Source organism: Hemitrygon akajei, chromosome 22 (genome assembly GCF_048418815.1).
Source record: "Hemitrygon akajei chromosome 22, sHemAka1.3, whole genome shotgun sequence".
NCBI lineage: Eukaryota > Metazoa > Chordata > Chondrichthyes > Myliobatiformes > Dasyatidae > Hemitrygon > Hemitrygon akajei.
Genome location: NC_133145.1, coordinates 38,945,517 through 38,966,766, shown reverse-complemented (window position 1 = coordinate 38,966,766; position 21,250 = coordinate 38,945,517). Strand labels below are relative to the sequence as shown.

The 21,250-nt window shown below is 38.9% G+C and overlaps 1 long non-coding RNA gene across 1 annotated transcript in view; it reads right to left on the bottom strand.

The window, feature by feature from the left end:
• Positions 1–2,277: 2,277 nt before the first annotated feature.
• Positions 2,278–21,250, bottom strand: part of LOC140714881 (uncharacterized) — a 233,908-nt gene continuing 214,935 nt past the window's right edge. Inside the window, exon 3 of the long non-coding RNA XR_012096017.1 lies at positions 2,278–2,362. This is a non-coding gene — a long non-coding RNA (uncharacterized lncRNA). The remainder of the gene's footprint in view (positions 2,363–21,250) is intronic.

Sequence of the window (21,250 nt, the reverse complement as noted above, 5' to 3'; positions counted from 1 at the left end):
AGACAACAAACTGTGCAAATGCAAATATAAATAAATAGCAATAAATAACTAGAACATGAAATAACAAGATAAAGAGTCCTTTAAGTGAGGCCATTGGTTGTGAGAACATCTCAATGGATGGTCAAGTGAGTGTAGTTATCCCACTTTGTTCAAGAGCCTGATGGTTAAGGGGTAGTAACTGTTCCTGAACCTGGTGGTGTGAATCCTGAGGCTCTTGTACCTTCTACAAAATGGCACCAGCAAGAAAAGAGCATGGTCTGTGTGGTGAGGATCTCCGATTATGGATTCTACTTTCCTAAGAAAGCCTTTCATATAGATAAGCCCAATGGCTGGAAGTGCTTTACCTGTGATGTTCTGGGCCAAATTCACTAACTTTTGTAGGATTTTCCGTTCAAAGACATTGGTGTTTCTGTACAACATTATACCACAGTGTCATATGTGAGCATCTCGCTAAAGAAAAACTAAGCAGATCCCAGCTCCTTTGTTTTTTTACTTTTGATAATCAGAATCAGGTTTATTATCTCTGGCATGTGACCTGAAATTTGATAACTTAGCAGCAGCAGTCCAATGCAATACATAATCTAGCAGAGAGAAAGAAAATAATAAATAAAATAAAATAAAATGTAACAATAAATAAACTAGTAAATCAATTATGTATATTGAATAGATTTTAAAAATGTGCAAAAACAGAAATACTGTATATTAAAAAAAGTGAGGTAGTGTCCAAAGCTTCAATGTCCATTTAGGAATCAGATGACAGAGGGGAAGAAGCTGTCCCTAAATAGCTGAGTGTGTGCCTTCAGGCTTCTGTACCTCCTAACTGATGGTGACAGTGAGAAAAGGGCATGCCCTGGGTGCTGGAAGCCCTTAATAATGGATGCCGCCTTTCTGAGACACCGCTCCCTAAAGGTGTCCTGGGTATTTTGTAGGTTAGTGCCCCAGACAGAGCTGACTACAACCTTCTGCAGCTTCCTTCAGTCTGTGCAGTTTCTAGAGTTACAAAACATAACAGCAACTAACTTTCAAAAAATGGATAATAAATTTCTTCTGAGCAACAGATCTTAAATATTCACTGTTATTTGATAATATGTGAAATATTTAATTTGGTTTAGGAACGGAAGGCAGGTTTTTAAGCCAGCAGTACCCTGAGACATACCCCACGCCCATGCCCTAAGAAAGTAACTGAAATAATCAGGTTAGAATTAGGACATTGAACATTGAACATTTCAGGACAGGAGTGCCCTTTTGGTCCATAACATCTGTGCTGAGCATCATGCTTGTCTACACTAATTCCTATCTGCTTGCACGTGGTTTATATTCCTCTATTCCCTCTCTGTCTGCACATCTCTTGAATGTTGTGTTTGTATCTACTTCCTCTGGCAGCAAATTCTGGGCACCTACCAGTTGCTGTGAAAAATAAATGATGCCAAGATGAGGCCACCCTCAGGGTGAAGGAGCTAAAGCTTACATTTCATCTGGGTACTCTCTATCCGGACAGCATGGATATCAATTTCTCCTTCCAGTAAACAGATTCCTCCCCTCCCTCCATTCCCCACTCTGACCTTTTACTTCTCACTTGCCTATTACTTCCCCCTGGGTCCCCTCCTCATGCCCTTTCTCCCATGGTCTACTCTACTCTCCTATCAGATTCCTTCTTCTCCAGCCCTTGACCCACTGGGCTTCATCTATCACCTTCCAGATGGCCTCCTTCACCTCCCCCTATCTTTTTTATTCTGGCACCCTTCTCAGTCCTGAAGAAGGGTCATGGCCTGAAATGTTGACTATCTACTTATTTCCATAGACGCTGCCTGACCTGCTGAGTTCCTCCTGCATTTTGTGTGTGTTTCTTTGGATTTCCAGCATCTGCAAACATTCTCCTGTAAATGATTCCTAAATCTCTTTTACACATTCCACGTCTTACCTTAAAGCTAAGCCCTCCAATATTTGACATCCCCACCGTGGAGTAAAGACTCTATCTACCCTAATTACACCTCTCATAATTTTATGCACACTGTAAGAATTTGCTTAAGAAATTGCAAAAATAGAAGTAAGACAATTGAAGGCTTGAAAAAAATTAATGCCAAAAGTAAAATTACGAAAGTTAATGCAAAGTATGGATGTGGTACTTAGCTGAGTTGGATAATCCGCTGAAGCCCACAACTTGTCAACTCTATAATTTCGTTTTCTGCACAATGTCTTTGTACCAGAGAACTTTGCTTGAAATATAGATTTAGATGACTTGGTTGGCATGTTAACAAATTAGTGAGTGCAAGAGCACATGGTTTTCTGGTGTTTCCAGCCTTCAAGGTATGGATTCGTGAGTTCTTACAAGCCTCAAAACATGAAGCTATGTGTTAGCATCCTTGAGAAAAAAAAAGGGGTGAAGGAAGGTTAGACAATAATTTTCAGGAGACAATGCTTAATGAATTTAAATTACCTGTTTAAAATGGAATAGTACTCTCAAACAGCTCATCTGCTAATGAAACAAGATAATTTAGATGTTCTGGAGACAGTCCACTTAACTCCACAGATGCTACCTGACTCATTGAGTTCCTCCAGCTCGTTTATGTGTTGCTTTCAATGTTCTGGTCAGATATGCCTATACTATACAGTTACTACCTTTCACAAGCTGTTGTGTTGTCTCAGATAGATTGTTAAATCTTAATGAATGATTGGACTTTAGTAGAACTAGAACACCCAGGACTATGAGAATCTTTTTATCATTAATTTATAGGATGTGGATGTTGCTAGCAAAGCCGCATTTATTAATCATCCATAACTGCGCCCTTGAGAAGATGCTGGTCAGTCTACTCTTTGAATTGCCATAGGATTATTCATAAATGTTCCCCCACTATGCTGTTGGGTTGGATATTTCAGAAACTGCAAAGACAACAAAATACATTTCTAGATCAGAGTAGTGTGTTACATGGAGGGGAACATGTAGGCAGTGACATTCCAATGCTCCAACTGTTTATATCTTTTTGTGTGGCGGGAGCTGTAAATTTGGGATCATGGCACTAGGCTGAGAAAACTTGTACAGAAAGCAAAGAAAAATAGGCGAGGAACCCATAAAAGAAGAACATGAATTGACATAGAGGATGTGCACATTATTTTCACTTGAGGAATATGAGTAATGTCGTCAGGAAAGGTAACAATCATCTGTTGAGCAAGGGAGGATTGGGCACGTTTATCTGAAGAGGTCAACTGCAAGATAAATAGATACATACTTTATTGATCCCAAAGGAAATTGCTGTGTCACAGTAACATTAAAAGTGCACAGATATACAAATATACAAATATTAGAAGAGAAGTAAGAAAGAATAAAAAGAAGTTACCTCAAGTAGTTTAACAGGAGGTCATCACTTCCCCGGCTATAGGTTGTCTCATTATTGAACCCAATGGTCGAGGCTAAGAATGACCTCATATAGCGCTCTTTGGAGCAGTGGATCTGCTGAACCATTTTATCCAAATTGAACTAACTGTATAACCCTGATGTTCTCTATGACCAACTTAGCAAATTGCACTCAGTTAATGATTTTAGCTTTATTAAAAGTGTTATAAACAGATTTATGTCACCTCAAATAATAGATTTACTTTGAAAAAGTCAAAATCATATCTACTCTATGTCAGACAGGAGAGAACAGGATTAGCCTGATCAAGGATTAGCTAAAGTAATGGATTTATTTTAACATATATGGTGATTGGGTACAGTGTATAAAAATAGCAAAATTTCTGCAAAACACCATATTATGATAAATGACTGGATGAACACTGAACATTATATTTTTAAGTTCTCTTAGCCTGTTTACTGCAATTGCTTCTTAGAGCAACACATTTAGAGAAATGGCACTTAGGTGAAAAATTACAAAGCATGGATATGGTTATCGATTGAGTTTTATAGAGGGCAAATATTTGATATTCACTTAGTTAGGCTTGATTGACAGAAGACCACTTCTGAAACATTTTTCAGATCACCTTTCATTCACTAGTAACAAAATAAGCAACTCTGTTTCCTTACAAAATTTATTAAGTTTCTACAAAAATTTAGTGACAAAGTCCTTTAACTTTCGGATTTTTTTCTTAGGCTCCAGGCTGCACACTCCATAAAAGATATTGGGTACTTCTACTAGTTAATCCGTTGTGGTTGGTTCCAGAGACTAATGGCATTTAATCAAATCACTAAATCCCCTGGTTGTATTATACATTGTCAGAGCCTATTATGTCTCCTGAAAGTGACACTTGCTCAGAGCTCCCAATTGCTATGCTGTTATCACATTACAAGTCGCACCTCAACTTCTGTGGAAGTTATCCGATCTGTAGATGTGAATCTGAATGTGGCAGTGAGAATCAGAAGCAGCATTCATCTTGCCATGTTTCATACATCCAAGTTACTCACTCTAGCATCTCACAGTTCAACATAGCTTCCAATGCTTATTTTCTGATCCGCATATGAAATAGTCTTCCAATTTTACCTTCACAGGATGAGGTCACTGCTAATGTGACTTAATAAGGCATTGGTCAGACCACATTTGGTCTATTGTGGGTAGTCTTGGGCCCCATATCCAAGTAACAATGTGTTGGCATTGAAGAGAGTACAGAGGAGGTTTACGAGAATGATCCCAGGAAAGTTTGATGACTCTGGACCTGGAGTTTAGGAGAGATCTCATTGAAAATTTAAAAAAAATACTGGAAGGCCTATTTAGAGTAGATGTTGAGAGGATGCTTCTAATAATGAAAGAATATAGGACCAGAGGGCACGGCTTCAAAATAGAAGGACGTTCCTTTAGGACAGACATGAAGAAGAATTTCTTTAGCCAAAGGTTGGTGAATCTGTGGAACTCATTACCACAAACAGCTGTGGAGGCTAAGTCATTGGGTATATTTGAAGCAAAGGTTGATAGGCAGGAGAACAGATATTAAATCATCCATGAGCGAATGGCAGGGCAGACTTGATGGGTTGAATAGCCTAATTCTGCTCCTATGTCTTATGGTCTAATGTCAGCATTTATCATCTAACCTGACTGCCATTGGAAAGCTGGAGGTGAGTTTTCATCTGGAATTGTTCCATTCTGCACAGTGAAGGAACCTTTACTGTACAGTTTGCTAGCAAATTGAGGATTTTGACCCAATGATGATTAAGAAACAGTGATATATATCAAAGTCAGAATTGTGTATGCTAACATATTGATTATGGCATATAAAGTCCATGCCAGCTCACAGGAGACCAATGCCTTTAGTCCCATTTCCTTCTCCTTATTTGCCTACACTCTCATCTCCAGAAGCCCACCTACCTGCCGTTCACCATCTGAAAGTGCCCATATCCCATCCACCAGTCCTGAGGAAGGTTCTTGGCCTGAAACATCAACTGTTTTTTCCTTCCAAAATGCTCCCTGACCTGCTGAGTTTCTCCAGCAATTTGTGTGTATTCCACTTGCCTTCAACTATTTTTCTACTTTACTTGCACCGGGGGGTAAGTTACATAGCCAATCAAATGACCAGCATATAATTGCAATGAAACGGAGACACTGGAACACATGCAGGCAACATTGTAAGGTCAGGACAAACTGAGTCCCTGGAGCCATGAGACTACAGCAACACCTGAGGTGCCACTGTGCTGCCCACAACTCACCAGTTTCTTCTGCCTTTTTAGGTTGTAAAGGTCAGGGGTTGGGAGGTTTTGATAATGAACCCTACTGAATTACTAGACTGCACCTTGCAGATGGAAAGTACTGTTGCGCTGGTGGTAGAGGAAGGGAACCTGAGATGAACTGGCCCATCACGTGTAAAACCCTCCTAATCACTGAGCACATCTACATGAACTGCTGTCACAGGAGAGCTGCATCTATCATCAGGGACATCCCACCACTCATGACATGCTCCCTTCTCACTGCTGCCATCAGGAAGCAGGTATGGGAGTTTCAGGACTCATACCACCAGGTTCAGGAACAGTTATTACCCCTCAACCATCAGGCTCTTGAACCAAGTGGCATATCATCATTTGCCCCATCACTGAAATGTTCCCACAGCTCTCTAGACTCACTTTCAAGGACACTTCATCTCACGTTCTCAATACTTATTGCTTATTTATTTATTATTATTTCTTCTTTTTGTATTTGCACAGTTTGCGGTCTTCTGCACTTTGCGTGAACTTCCTAGTTGGACAGTCTTTCTTTGATCCTTTTATGGTTATTATTCTATAGATTTATTGAATATGCTATAAGAAAATGAATCTCAGGGTTGTATATGGTGACATATATGCATTTTGATAATAAAATTTACTTTGAGTGTTTAGAGCTGAATAATGCTGTGCTAATCAATTAAAATATCTGAGTTTAAATTGTTGGAAATACTCAGCAGATTAATAGCAAGACTTATTTAAGATAAAGTGGGGAGGAGTGAAAGTATAAAAATAAAAATCTCAGATAGGTTAATAGGATAGCGAATTTCTGCTACACATGACCTGCTTGATGGTAAAAGGCATATGATTGTAGTGTGCTGCTAGTCAATCTAGTTACTTTGACATCAAGCTCTTAGTTCCATCAGCACTTCACCGGGCAAGTGGAAAGAATTCCACCATAGTCCTGTCTTGTGGATGATGAAGGAGCATTGGAGTCTAAAGAGGTGGTGAACTTGCTTCTGGATACACAGACTCTATACATATACTGTGATTCTATGCTTATTCAGTTGTGATTCTGACCAATGGTAAACCCTGCCGCTATTACTATTAGATGATTTGGCAGCAGAGTGTGATGGAATGTTAGGTTAAGTTTTTAAACTCTCCCCATTTGACGCTGATTTATACCAGGAATTTGAGAGGTACAAATGTTACTAGTCAATTCATTTCTGAACATTTTCTAGGTCGTGAAAATCAAGGAAAAACTTGGAAATGCTGCAAATCTAAGCCAAAAACCAAAAGTGATAGAAGTATTCAGCAGGTCAAGTTGTATCTGTGAGTCTTCATCAGAATCCTTCTCTCTCCATTGATACAACCCGACCTATTGAGAAGTTCTACCATTTCCTTTTCTTGATCTTGCTTTATGTGCATATTTTCAGAAATGGAAATCAAGCACTCTGCCATCAATATTGCACATTTTAGCTTTATGAACATGATCAAGCCAAGACACTGTTCTGAAAGAACCTCTGATATTGAGGCATTGTGTGGCTGAAATGATAAGCCTCAAACATTCATAACTGTGTTAGTTCTAAGTATGTCCAGTCAGTGAAGAATTTCCTATTTAATTCCTGCTGTTTTCAATCTTACTGTGGTTTTTGATTTCGTAATATGATCAAATACTAAACTAATGCAGGAACAGTCTCCAACGTGCCATTTCCAGAATTATACCAACACTGTAACAAGGGATAGAGCAGAATGGTGCAAGAGAAACATCAGTAGAGCAGAGCTGCTTGATAACTCTGTTGATAAGGCATTCCATCAATTTGCTGTGACTAGGAGTCGACATGTCGGTAATAGCTAACTGGATTTATCCTGCAGCAGCTTCTGGCCTTTAATTAGTGATGGCAATTGATGGAACTGTTGATGATACTACAGCGCAATATCCTGAGCAAACATCTTGCTTGACTTGAGTGGCCTCCAAAGCAACAGCTTCATTACGGATTTGATTATAGTCAGATGAAATATTGCCCTTTCTGATGCTTTCAAACATGTGTGAATCTATGATCCTATGACAGGTCTTGATATTGAGGTAGCGTTTGATAAATTGTGGGGTACTAACTCATTAGTACTAATGGTACTAACTCATTAGTACCCCACAATTCATCAAATGCTACCTCAATATCAAGACCTGTCACTTCCACATCACTGCTGGGTTTCAGCTGCTCTGATTATGGTTAAACCAAAGTGAAGACATTTGGAGCCGAATGTTCCTACATTACTCACACTGAGATTCAGTAAACAGACTGTTGATGAGTAGTCATTGGTTGACTGCAGTGCTGATATCACTTTCAGTCACATTGCTGAAAAGTGGAGGGGAACTAATCGTATTTATCTTTTTTTTTGGTGGGGGGGGGGAGGGACAGCACATACTTGAGCAATAGTCCGCTTTGTACAGTGGACACCAGTGCTAGCTCTGCAAGAACAGCTCAGTTAGGGGCACAACTAGATCTGGAGTGCAATTCTTCAGCAGTACAGCTGGTTGCTACTGCTGAGCACAGCCTTGCCTGTTTCTTGATAACACATGAAATGATGCAAATAGACTAAATAGTAACATCTGTGACCTCAGTAGGAAGCCAAATAGAACATTCACTCAGCACTTCCAGATGAAAATAATTGTGAATGCTTCATCATTTTCTTTTCCCTACTTGTGCTGGGCTTTGCTGTCACTGAGGACTGAACTGCTCTTGGATTCTCACTGTTATTAACTCAGGATGTGAAAAGATTGTAAAGCTTTAATCTGATTCATTGGTTGGGGGTTTGCTAATCTCTGACTACAGCATGTTTCTCTTTGTACGTTATGTTCATGTTTTAGGTTCATCAGCAACTCAGTTTCAGGCAGGTTTGGCGCACATTCTTCTCCGCTCACCATTGTCTGGATGTCCATAATGCAGCATGACGTCATGTAGGGTCTGAATTGTAGGTTATGCTGAACTAAAATGCTGCAGATGGCTTCTTGATGCTAAATCTCTTTAAAACCCCGCCCATTGCTGAGGTTTCAACTTCACCAGTACTTCAACCAGCTCCATCATGGACAGATGCCAGTAGATCACAGCTAACACATTCAGAGAATAGTCATGCAGGCTTGTCAGTCACGTTCATTCCCTCACTATAGTCTGGCAACATCACTGTGATGAGAAGAGGACAGGTAGCACAAACAGGAGATTTTCTGAGTTTTAACTGAGACCATGCATTTCAATGGATATTAAAGTCAATTTTGAAGGAGTTACAGGTCAGTCTATTCTGAGGCAATGAGATAATTTGTATCCAGAAAAGATTTCTAGGACTCTCACCAATAGGTATGGTATTGTGTGCATTATCATGTCAGTTTGTTGTTGAAGTAATCTGCAAAGCAAATTTCCTAAATTTAGTGCTAGTTCCCAGAAGTTAAAATGGTCAGTTGGATTAAATATCCCTTTCTTGGGGATGAAGTCTATGCTAAGATTGACGCCAAGGAGCTTTTCTGTTTTTAAACTTCATACATATTTTTGTCATGGTTTAATACAACTGAGTGGCTTTGCAGACAATTTCAGATAAGAGTTAAATATCTACAGCATTTCTTAGTGTCTAGATTTGAATACATAGCAACACAGTTTGAATTTACAGCAGTCCAGTAGTTTTATATTTGTCATCACAGATCCTGTATTTTTATAAAAATTCTGAATTTTCTTAAAAAAATTGTGAAATTTGAACTCACATCTCCAGCCTACTTATTGAGCACCTTTCCAATAACACAGCCATGTGCTATAACATCCATTGATGTGAATGCTGCTTTAAGATATTTTATTCTCAGAAAGAAGGCTGCAAACCTAGATCTTCCTGTTGATTGTAGTGTACTGCTTCAGCATCGCCTTCTGCTAATCCAGTAATCCAGCAAACAATTTGACTATTCTCTGACTGAGTTTTTCAAAGATGTAACTTTGAATAAAGATGAAGGCAGTGTGCTCTACACTCTCATTAGTAAGCTTTTGACAAGGACCCAAGTGAAAGGCAATTTAGAAAATTAGATCCAAAACTTCTCTCCTATCCAAAAGGAGAGAAGGTGATGTTGGAGATTTCCTTTTGTGATTGGAAGCATGTGACCTGTATTGTACTACAGGGATCAGTACTGAGACTGTACTGCTTGTAGGAGGCATAATTAGTATGTTTACAGAAGACAAAAAAAAGGTGAGGTTGTGGAAACTTAGGAGGATAATCTCAGGCTAAAGAAAGATATTGTTCCTTTAGTAGATTTGGCAGCACAATGGCAGATGGAATTTAATTCTAATGTAAAGTGATACACTCTAGAAGTCAAATAAGGGTTAGGACATACACAGTGAATTGTATGGCCCTAGGGAGATTTGACAAAATAAATTCAAAGACCCCTAAACGTGACAACATAGCTATATAGAATGGTGGAGAAGATACATGGGATTCTCCCCTTCATGAGACAGGGCACACCATGTTAGTATCAGCCAGATGTGGTAAAACTTCATAAGATATTTGTTAGGCCAAATCTGTAATATTTGCACCAACATTGTAGAACAGATGTGAATTCTGTGGAAAAGATGCAGAGAAGATTCACAACAAAGCTAACTGGGATGTGTTGTCTCAGTAACAAGGAGAAACCAGATAGACTGGATTAATTTTATCTGGAGCACTGAAGGTTGAGACAGGGCATTATAGAGGTATACAAAAATTATGAGGTGCATACAAAGGGTGGGCAGACATAAATGTTGCCCTATGGCAGAGGTATTTGTATCAAGAGCATATAATTTTAAGGTAAGGAGTCAGAGGTTTGGAGAGAATAAGAATGTATTGTCTCCAGAGGATGGCTGAGAATTGGATTTCACTGCCTGAGAAGATGGTACACTCACAATGTTAAGGAGTATCTAAAAGAGTACTTAAATCATCAAGACATAGAAAGTTATGGACATAACGATAGCCAATGGAAATAGTATAGATGGGTGGTTGCTGGTTTACATGGACAGGATGGGCTGTAAGGCCTAATACTGTGCTGTGTGGCTTTATATTCCTATTAAGTGTGCTTTCTTCTTCCCCAACGCGCACACACATTACTTATACTGCAGTGCTGGTACTGATAGATAAAGCTGCACTTACTTGTTAGAGAGTGTCATCTACTATTTCATTTTCTGTTTTAGTCTGCACGCCGTTGACAGAGATTCCTATGGATTTAGTGTGTCCCCTAGAGAGATAAGCAGCTTTTCGCTTCTACAGGTATTTTGTTAAATCTATGTATGGTTCTCTAAGGAGCCTCTCACTCAAGCGTGAGCATCTAGCATCATTTAAGATCTGTCAAAGATTCCTAACAGTGCAAGTGGCTGCTAAAATGTTCAACTCATTTTTTGGCTTCTTCATAATAACCAAATATTCTATTTTAGTCTCATTGGCTGAAGGACAGACATTGATTAGGACACCAGGGAAAAGTTCACTGCTCTTCTTCCAAATAATGCCACATGATCATTAACATCTCTTTGAGAGAATAGACAGGGCCTTGATTTATTTTCCCATAAGGTGAGTAACAAGCCAACTTCTTTCCATTCTATTATATTTTATCGTAGGAAGAATACAAATAAATCTGTTTGAAATCTAAATACAAAAACAGTTCCAACAACAACATGAATTTATATTAGTTCTTTAACATGGTAAAGCATTTCAAGGCACTCCAAAGCATATTGACGCAAAGTCTTTTACATAGAACCACAGAAAACGGTCAGGAATTGTGGACCTGTGTTAGAGAGAAAGATTGAATAGGTTGCGACAATATACCCTAGAGCATAGGAGAATGAGGGGAGATTTGATAGAGGCATACAAAATAATGAGGGGTATAGATAGGGTGGGTTGCAGGGTGCAGATATGTCTCTACCAAAGGAGATATAAGGCGCTCTTTGCCTCCACTAGCCTGCAGGTCACCCCGGGAAAGGTGTAGTACCTGCTTAGCCCCCCGATCACATGAAGCCAAGGCAGAATGTGGTGGATGGTTGTATGAGCAGCTGGTGCATATCACAAGTCCTGGATATGTGACCGCTAACGCTAGGCAGACAATCTCCGAAGAGTATTGATAATGGCTGGGTTCATCCATCGTGTAAAGACACTGCCCAGAAGAAGGCCATGACAAACCACTTCTGCAGAAAAATTTGCCAAGAATAATCATCATCAAAGCTCATGATTGCCTACGTCATATGACACGGTACATAATAATGATGATAATAGATAGGGTAAATGCAAGCAGGCTCTTTCCACTGATGTTGGGTGAAACTAGAACTAGAAGTCATGGTTAAGGGTGAAAAGTGAAATGGTTAGGGGGAACGTGAGGAGGAACTTATTCACACAGAGGGTGGTGACAGTGTGAAACAAGCTGCCAACAGAAGTGGTGTATGTGGTTTGATTTCAAAATTGAAGAGAAACTTGGGTAGGTACAGTGCTGTGTAAAAGTATAAGACACATATATATAGCTAGGGTGCCTAAGACTTTTGCACAATACTATACTTGTCAACATGGAATGGAGTGTGAGTTTGTAAATCAGATAGGAGCAAAGGATGTTGGGAATAATGAAGGTGGAGTGTTGTGGGACGGGTGTGCGGCAGGTGGTAGAGAAGGAGTGCCAGGGGTGGAGATTGTCACAGATGCAAACACACCCAGCCCTGAGACACCAGACAAGGTCATTTGATTCTAAACAACTAGTTTATTCATTATTACAGAATGTCCCTCTGGCACCTCCCACTCCCTCCTCTATCCCTTCCCCTTTTCCCAACCGTGATTTCCCTCTTCCTGTTCCCCTCCCACTTTCAGTCTACAATAGAGACCCATATCAGAATTAGGCTTATCACCACTCATATATGGCATGAAATTAGTTGTATTTTTTTGTGGCAGAAGTACAGTGAATTACATTAAATTACTACAGTACTGTGCAAAAGTCGTAGGCATATTAGCAATATACATATATGCCTAAGATGTGCACAGTAGTGTTAATCATAGTCACTTCTTGTTTTTTTTTGCTAACCTTGCTTTCTGAACAAAACATCTGACACTCATAAGATCACAGACAGTTGTAAGTAAACTTCCAATGAACAGTTTGATTAGTTTCCGGTCGTAAAAGTATCAGTCTTCAGTTCTTAGAAATGTAAGTGGAAAGTAGTAATCAGCTTGAAGTTAAAACACAGATTTGCAAACAACCTCTATAGATAGAAGATAGTTTGTCTGGAAAGCAGATTCTAGTCATTGCAGCTGCTTTATTATTGCTCAAGGTGTAGTATAAGAAAATGGGCTGCTTAATTTGGATTGCTTCAAATAGACAAGCTGACTCTTAAGTTACTTATTTCAAAAAAGCTTGCAGAAGGGATGGATAATGTCATTTAACATATCAATAATTGATGTGTTTATAGTTTTTCTTTGTAATTAAAATTTTTATTATTATTTATTCCTATTTTACAAAGCAGCACAGCATATCATAGAGCAGATACAGTACAGCATATTTATACAGACATCCCATGACAGGAAAACATATAAAACTAAGAAACAGAAAAAAACTTCTAATTAAAGTTTAAATTAACGTACAACCAAAATTGATCCCACACGTCTTGCACTTTTCCCTCACTGTTAATTCTTCCCAACATGTGTTCATATGATGAAATCTTAACCACTTCCTCAGTCCATTCCCTCACAGTTGGTTGAGGTTTTATGTGTTAAAATAAGTTAGCTTTGTAGCATTAATTGTTAATTGTAAATATTAATCTGGAATCTATGTCAATAGAAATACTTTTAATAATTCTTGTGTTAAAAGGACGTATGAGGAAATATCACATGTTTGTAATGTCACCCGCGTGGGAGAAAAAGAGCAGTTCAGGTTTATTAGGAATAGGGTAAGGAGCATAAAGAAGCCATGAAGGATACAAGGGGTGAAAGAGAATCCTTTCCTCCAGCTTTGGTTTCTGTAACAGACAATTCATTGTTTTCATGGTGGTATGTCTTCTTATATTCATCGGAATTGTACTCGTGTTTTGGAAATCTGTTGTGCCTTAGAAATAGTTTGTAATTTAGAAACATCCTCTATGAGTGTTAAATGTGTTTTGGATTTAAATGTGCATCACTGAAAATAAATAATAATATGATAGAATTCACCCTGTAGGTTAAGAGGAAGAAGCTAAAGTCAGATGTATCAATATTACAGTGGAGTAAAGGGAATTATGGAAGCATGAGAGAGGAGCTGGCCAAAGTTTATTGGAAGGGAACTATCAGGGATGGCAACAGAACTGAAATGGCTGGAGTTCCTAGGGACAATTTGGATATATCTCAAAGATATATTCCTAAGTATTCTAAAGAGAGGATGAGGCAACTGTGGCTGAGAAGGGAATTCAAAGACAGCATTAAAGCAAAAGAGGGCATATAATATAGCAAAAATTAGTGGGAAATTAGAAGATTGAGAAGCTTTTTAAAACCATCAGAATAGAACTAAAAAAATAAGGAAAGAGAAGATGAACTAGGAAGGTAAGCCAGCCAATACTATCAAAGAGAATACCGGAAGTATTTTTCAGATATATGAAGAGTAAAAAAGAGGCAAGAGTGGATATCGGACCATTGGAAAATGATGCTGAAGAGGTTGTAATGGGGGATAAAGAAATGGCAGACAAACTTATAAGTGGTTTGCATCAGCCGTCACTGTGGAATACTCTAGCAGTGTACCAAAAATTTGTGAATGTCAGGGGGTTGATGTGAGTGTAGTTGCTATTACTAAGAAAAATGTGTTTGGGAAGTTTCAGAAGGTAGATAGGTTACTTGAACCAGATGGACTACATCCGAGGCTGTTGAAAGAGACTGTGGAGGCATTAGTCATGATATTTCAAGGGTCACTAGATTCCGGAATGGTTCCGGAGGATGTGCAAACTGCAATTGTCACTTCACCAATTAAGAAAGGAGGGAGGCAGAAAAAAAGTAATTATAGGCCAGTTAGTATGACTTCAGTGGTAGGAAAAATGATAGAATCCATTATTAAGGATGTGGTTTCAGGCTACTTGGAGCTGCATGATAAAGTAGGCCAATGTCAGCATGGTTTTCTTAATGGGAAATTTTGCCTGATAAGTCTGTTGGAATTCTTTGAGAAAATAACAGGCATATAAGGGCAAGGATGTAATGCTGATGCTATATAAGGCTTTGGTCAGACCACACTTGGAGTATTACGAGTAGTTTTGGTCTCCTTATATAAGAAAGTATTTGTTGGCATTGGAGAAGATCCACAGGACTTTCATGAGAATGATTTCAGGAATGAAAGGGTTAACTTTTGAGGAGCATTTGATAGCTCTAGGCCTGTACTCACTGGAGCTTAGAGAAAGGTGGGGGAATCTTATTGAAACCTACTGAATATTGAAAGGCCCAGATAGAGTGGATGTAGAGGGGATGTTTCATATAGTGGGTGAGTCTAGGGGCCACAGGGCACAACCTCAGAATAGAGGGATGTCCATTTAGCACAGAGAGGAGAAGGAATTTCTTTAGCCAGAGAGTAATGAATCTGTGGAATTCATTGTCATGGACAGCCGTGGAGGCTAAGTCATTGAGTATATTTAAAGCAGAGGTCGATAGGTTCTTGGTTACTCAGGATGTCAAAGGTTATGAAAAGGCAGAAGAATAGGATTGAGAGGGATAATAAATCCACCATGATAGAATGACAGAGCAGACTCTATGGGTCGAGTGGCCTAATTCTTCTTCTATCCTCTTATGTTCTTACGCTCTTATCAAGTTTTTGGACCTTAGACTCTTCAGAGTTTGCAGACAGTATGTGTCATGCCTCTAGCTACTTCTGAATGCTGGGAGGTTGCAGACCTTCCTGGCCAGTCACACTCCCCAAGATATTCAGCAATTTTTATTAATGTTATTTCCTATCATCTTAGTACCACCTCCACATGAGCATGGAAGCCAATATCAGATATATACGTGGATTTATAAACAAATGAATGGTGGAGGTGTATGCAGAGGACTTGGTACTGTATTAAGTAAACTAGTCAGAAGCCTGAGCTTAATAACAGTTTACAGGATCAGAGAACAAATGGCAAAAGGATAGACTGGTACCTAGTTCATTCTATAATGTTTCCCCTTTATCCTAGTGAAAACCTCCGAACTAAGTGTGGTATAGCCCAAAATCAACGCCTAATACATTAATGATTTCAGATTGTTGAAGAGATCCTATGCACCAACATGGTTAGAGCAGGATTACTGCTCATTCCCACACAAGGGCACTGATGTGCTGACATAGATTCCTCTCCTTTACCCTCAAAAGGACAGGTAGGTTAGTAACAAGATACCAAACCCACCTCATTCCTTGGGTTGATTGGGTTCATTCTCCTACACTAGCCCCTAAACAGAGAAGACATTAACAACAAACAGAACAAGGTCCCTGGAGACCACCTGCCTTACGAAGAGATATTCACCCACAACCTAGATGGCTAGACATGAGATGGCTATGACCTTTAGCTCCACACCTGTTCTTTGCAGAAGAAAGCCTTAGACCAAGATACCCCTTTCAGGACAGAGGGAATATTCAGAGGCCCTATTGATATTATGGAGAAGAGTATGAAACTGAGCACATGCTATGAGGCCTACCTCATCCTTCACCTGCTAATTATACAAAGGGTCAGAGTCCATCCCAAATGTTAACTCCTTCCCCTGCAGATCAGGGAAAACAACATATAAAAAAAGGCTAACATTAATATAATAAAAAACATCACAGGAGAATTTTAGCAACAACTCTAATCAAAATACTCCATCAGATGAAGAGGATACAGGCATTTTCATATACCAAAACTCATATTTTTGGCAAAATTTGACCTTGCCATTTTAATACAGCAACAGGCATTATAACATACGCTGGAAGGGTTGACTCATAAAAGTATAGCCCTTGCATAAATCTGGCCAATGGCTTCTGGTCACACCCACTTCTTGAAAGTGACAGTCAGAAGCTTTGTAATTGACATTAAAAAGTCTCAACTCTGTTGTACAAAAGTATATTTCCTAGGCATGACAATTACCAATCAGGGATTCCGCTTAACCTCTGAATTTAGACTAAAAGTCACTCAAGTAGGATATCCAAGACCCCAAAATCCTTACAATTAGCCTTAGACTTATTGAATTATGCTTGAGCTTTCATACTTGACTGCTCAATTTTTAAAAATGTTATATGACAGATGTAAATTGAAAAATGAAAAGCCTTTTGTTTTTACCCCAGAAGATTATGAGACAGTAGAGAAATTGATGAAAGCAGTTCAGCAAGCAATAGACCTCTGAACAAGAGACCTAACAAAAGCTCTTGCTCTGCGAGCCTGTGCTTTTCCAAAAACTACTGTAGACATCTGCTATTAAGAGGGAAAAGAAACATAAGTCATCAAACAGTATGCCTCATTTAACTTCACCCCAACAGAACAGAAATTTACTGCTTTAGAATGATGCCTTACTATTGTATTCTACACACATATTGCAGTAAGACCACTGCAAACCAATTATTATACAACCAGAGCTTGTGATGATAGCAAACTACCAACAGATGAACAGGAGGCTACCATAACTGAATATAGGAAATGGCAAATACTTTTACAAGACAACACTGTAAAGTTGAATAAATCCTGAAAGCTATGATTTACAGTCCTTCCTTTTCATGAAAGATGCAGAACCATCTTCTCCATGACCGAATGTTGCACAACATCCTTTAGAGCACTATTCTCACATATGGTACCAGGATGGATCAGGAGTTAAAATACAGAAAGATGGATTGACTCAATACTAATCCCAGTTTCTGATTATAAAGGGAATTTTTTTTATCGGAAACTGAATTTGAACCAGCTAAAACCCTAGAACTATGTCTAAAACAAGTAAGTAGAACAGGACCAGTTTTGATATGTACTGACTCTAATTACTGTATGTTAGCAATGCGATAGAAAGAGAAATTCCCATCTGGTCAACTACTAGATGGAGAACACACAGTTTCTATATTTGTCCATGTGGAAGAATAATTATGAATTATTATTTTCCTGACCACTAGTACTGGAGTTCCACGTACCAGGCTATGCTGCAGGTCTCTCACACAGCTATGGTAATAGATTAGCCGATGATCAAGCAAATCAAGCTCCCTGGGTGGACTCCCTATGGTAAGGAAGACCAGGGCTTTAGTACCCAAGCAATAAATAAAAAATAATCAGGATGGTGCTTTAAGAATTCTCTTAGGTACTACTAAACCCAATTCCAAAGGATTTCCAGCACAATACAAGTTTGTAGTTGATGTTGAAGGTAAGATTTGGGTATGCTGTGCTAAAAAAGGTAAGAAGCAAATACTTGTTGCCACAAGTAAGAAGCACCGAATTTAGAAGCCCACAAAGGACTTGGACACAATCATGGTGGTGGGTAAATGACTCGTGCAAAATTAGCCATGTTATACTGGTGGCCTCACATGTTGAGCGATTGTAAACAAGTCATTGTAAAGAGTGTCTGGTCTATAATAAAGAAGCAGTCACAAGACCACCTACTATACGTCAAACAAAACCAACCATTCCTTACACCCGATACAATTCTCCTCAGAGAGTTCATGAGAATTCAAGAGAGAACAAAAGAACCTGACAAGACATTTTGAAGAGAATAGAAAGGGGATTGGGTCCAAGAAAAGAAATTTCATAAAAATCCTTCCACTCTTAGTTTTCATCCTAGTCTCATTACCCATGTTATCAATGACAGGACTGTGGTAATCGAGACTGGGAGCGCAGGGGACTGGAAGTAAAACTGTCTCCCTAGGTAACATCAAACCTGTCCCAGCACAATATATCCCCCAAGAATGAGTGGAATCCTTATATTAGACCATAATACATGGGTTCACCATGGAACTCCTACACCCCGACAGCTGGAGGGGAGGAGTGGTTAGATGTACTGAAAACATAAAACACATAAGTAAGTCTAAAAGGCAATGAGAAAATGCCTGTTCATTTGAGGAAGATCTCACCAATATATTGCCCAGGGATAATACATCCACAACGTGTTGCTTTCAGAATAAGACAGGTTCAAACTCCAAGAAGAAATGGTATTCTTGCTGGATTTTACTTTTAATATATCTGTTTATGATTGTTCAGTGCTTCCTTACTTACCATTTGCTTTTTTGCTGTCCAAGTCACATTTACTACGGAATTTGTCTCATGAAGTCACGTCAAGTCACTTTTATTGTCATTTTGACCATAACTGCTGGTACATTACGTAGTAAAAATGAGACAACGTTTTTTCAGGACCATGGTGTTACATGACACAGTACAAAAACTAGACTGAACTGTGTAAAAAACAACACAGAAAAAAAACTACACTAGACTACAGACCTACCCAGGACTGCATAAAGTGCACAAAACAGTGCAGGCATTACGATAAATAATAAACAAGACAATAGGGCAGTAAGGTGTCAGTCCAGGCTCTGGGTATTGAGGAGTCTGATAGCTTGGGGGAAGAAACTGTTACATAGTCTGGTCGTGAGAGCCCTAATGCTTCGGTGCCTTTTTCCAGATGGCAGGAGGGAGAAGAGTTTGTATGAGAGGTGCGTGGGGTCCTTCATAATGCTGTTTGCTTTGCGGATGCAGTGTGTAGTGTAGATGTCTGTAATGGCGGGAAAAGAGACCCTGATGATCTTCTCAGCTGACCTCAGCTCGGACACCCCTAAAACTTAATGACTTGGAGAATTGTAGATTAAGGGGATCTGCAAGTAATCATGATTCTTATTTAAATATCCATAAATGACCCTTACCTTTTGGTCATATTTGAAGTAATACGCTGGAATCCTTAATCCTTGCCTCTGGAAAAATGTTTGTTCCTGTTCAGTTAAACATTCATGCTGACTGTATTGCAGATGAAATGAATGTAGAATGAAGTTTCACTTGTAGAAATGATTAATAACACCCTTACAAAACTGTAAGATTCCAGCCCAGATATTAAAAGTAAACAAATAGAAGAAACCCTTGACAGATGGAAAGATGCACCACAGCAGAAGCTAAGATAAAACAAATATGTTCTCTTTCCTGGTCAACTGAAACTGATAAATCCAGTAAGTTTTTTAGAGGTTTTAGACTCAGACGCTATTGTACCTACACAGATTCCTGTTTTTTCCTTAATCAAACAGTCGTGAATAGTTCATGTTATGGTGCGAATAATACATTACAACAAAAATTAGTTCAGAACTATTGGTGTCCTTACAAGTGTAATTATATTTCAGATAGACTTCAACTACAAGTTGGATAATGGGGGAAAAAAGCTGATAACAAATTTTACTACTGACGACCAAATGATAAAGTTAAATTTTGGGGTTACACACGTAAAATTGCTTCCCATATAGATAATGTTACATTACACTGACAAGCCTTCAATTGCCATGTATTCAGTTACATGGTGTTTACATCAGTGGGAGAAAAAGAAGCAATTTGCCTCTTAACAACTTTCATGATTTCAAAATATTAGAAGAAAACGGCCTATACAGCCATGCCTTGATGGTGTTCACTCTCACAATAACACTGACGTGATCCATTGGTTCACTCGGAAGGGTGAAAATTCTGATGGCAAAAGCTGTTCAGAAGTACTCCTATCAGAGGATCACTTGTTTTTAGTGTTGTGTACCTCAAGACAGAAGCACAATCCAGTTTTAAGGAGCAATTTATGATAGATGCAACAAAGAATGGTCTAGGACAATATTGGCTAGAAGAAACACAGTCAAATTAAAAGAATATTTCTTTATACATTATGAGAGTCACTAAAATGATCCAATCTAATGAGCAAGGTAGCTTCCTTCACAAGTTTCCTTTGCAGACTGATAAGAAGCCCTTAACTCTAGTTAAAATTATAGCTAAGACCTTTCCAGCTGTTACACATTTGGTGGATTGGCACTGCTTTAAGTTGGGTTCCAGATTTCTTGTTACAATGGACAAGTGGACAAGTTTTCCAATGGACAATTCCCTTAGCTATTGGAATTGTTGTTTTTGTAGTGTTCTTTCTGTTGAAATGTAGAAACCTGCAAGAATGGAAATTTGGTGACTTCTGCTTTTCGTATAGCAGCTTCATTCCTTAGACTTTGTTAACTCCTGTACATGATTTGTACAACAATGGGTTAGCTCTCACATGACTGCTTTGCTATAATTGGTCTTTTCACCTATTCTTCTGGTTCATCCTTAACTCCAGGAAGCGTGAAGAGCAGGGACTGCTCTGATCATGTTACCCTTGCTCTTCTTCTTTTCCTAGTACTGTTGATTACGGATATGCATGTTTTTCGCCTCATCTTGAGGGGTGTTGGGATATGACTGTTGCAAATAACGGACTTAATAACAATCCCCTGGAAAGGTGAGTAGACAAACATTATTTTTTCATTTTCTAACAAAGATCCAAGGCGACATTGCTTTGTGGTTCCAGAACTGGCTTACCCACAGAAGGCAAAGAATGGTTGTAGACGGGTCATATTCTGCATGGAGGTCGGTCACCAGTGGAGTGTGTCAGGGATCTGTTCTGGGACCCCCTACTCTTTGTGATTTTTATAAATGACCTAGATGAGGAAGTGGAGGGATAGTTTAGTAAATTTGCTGATGA